Raw genomic sequence first — 1,860 nt, forward strand, 5'->3', positions numbered from 1 at the left:
GACATCCGCCCTTATTCAGGTGCTGGATGTCTCAAATCAGCCGCTGATCACTGGAACTTCCTTCTGCTTGGCACTGAATTTAACCGTAGCTTGTGTATACAATTCCATCCTCACCCTCCTGGTCCCCAAGCCCTCTTGATAGGGAATTCTGGAGCCACAACTCCGCATTCTGCCTGTCCCATAGAAAGAAGAAGTGCCTGGTGAGTCTTCCCAGAAAGCATACATGAGGATCCCCTTGCATGGCCCTCGACACCACCCTAATATCATAGGCTGCCATGGGTACTAAGGCTCTGTCTGACACAGCCTGAGCCACGACCTCCAGACAGCCATGCAGACAGTGGGTCCCATATCCTGCCAATCGGACCTGCTGTGGCCTGAAACCAACATCCCTGCTCTACGTGGTTACTCAGGCATCTGTCTCCTGACTGTAGCTCAAATCCCTGCCTATGGGGGTACTTGAAGCACAAGAGTTCTCCTCCTTCCAGGTGGCAGGAAATCTGGCCTGTGAGATGGGTGTCCAACCTTCAGAGTGGGAACAAGCTTCATGGGCCTTGAGATTACGGTCATACATGTGAGCCGCCCTGGGCACAAACATGCATTGTGACCCTCAGAGTTAGCCTGCATTCAAAAAACTCCCTCGGTAGCTGGACTAGGAGTGCACAGAGCGGGCCTGCCAGGTTGATATGCCCAAATGCTCTCACTCGTTGGTATTTTCCAGGTGCCCAGACCCAGAAACTGTCTCCAGAATCTCTCTTTTGTGGTTCCCTTGAGACTGAAAACAGCAGTCTTCCCTTCCCCCCGAGACATCAATCTCATGGGAGCTGGGCAGAATACCCAGAGATTAAGAATCTCCCATAGCCCCATGAAGCCACCCCTACATTTTGCGACCATCCTGGACACAGAAACCAGACAAAATAGCCTGAACTACCACCTCCAAGACACCTTAATTTCAGTAGATTATGAGCTGCCTCAGGGCCTGCAGATCAGGTCTGTGATCACATCGGCCCTCACCGTAACCCTAGTTCGCGTTTGCAGATTCTGTCTTCAAAACCGTGGCCCTCAGGCCCTCCAGGATGGGGTCTCTGGAGCCACAACGGAATACTGTGCCTACCCTACCGAAGGAAACTCTGCCCTTCACAGCTGCCCAAACCCTGAAGATTAACAGCAAAGTACAAACCCCCTGAGCCCATCTCAATTTCCTAGTACACTCCGGACCCAAGTGTACATTCTGACACATAATGAGCACCTGCCTCCAGGTAGACATCCAAGTCAAAGTCCCTGAGTCAGAAGATTGAACATGACATTCCCCTAGGACTTCATCGATACCCTAGCCTAGGTTTTCAGGCGCCAGTCCCGAGAGACCTGTTCTCCCATACCATCTTATATCACAATATGTGGTTCCTAAGAAACAGAACAGACCCCTCTTGTCCCCAGAAGAATACCTTGCTCTTAGTAGCTTTGTCAAAGACTCAGTGTAGAAAAATCCGGCATTGCCCCTGACCATCCCAACTTCCCAGCATCTCCCTGGATACAAACCAGCAATGTCATCCAACAGCATAAAACTCCATCTCAACTCAGCACCCTTAGAACTTTGCCCCAGAGCCACCAGATCAAACCTGCCATGTTCCTGGCTACAATGGTCAATGGAGGTGTGATTTTCAGCAATCCATGTGGGAGAGCTCTGCTCCCCAAACTTTCCATATGGGGGACACTGGAGCAAACAAACCAGACTCCCCCTGTCCAGTAAAACGAAACATTGCTGTTTAGAGCTTCTCACAAGTCCCCGTGGGAAATCCTCTATGGCCTCTTGATGACACCCCACCATTTGTCGGTCATCATAGACACAACCTCCAGTGTGAG

The sequence above is a fragment of the Neovison vison genome, unplaced genomic scaffold (assembly GCF_020171115.1).
Source record: "Neovison vison isolate M4711 unplaced genomic scaffold, ASM_NN_V1 Scaffold_094, whole genome shotgun sequence".
In the NCBI taxonomy this organism is placed as follows: Eukaryota; Metazoa; Chordata; class Mammalia; order Carnivora; family Mustelidae; genus Neogale; species Neogale vison.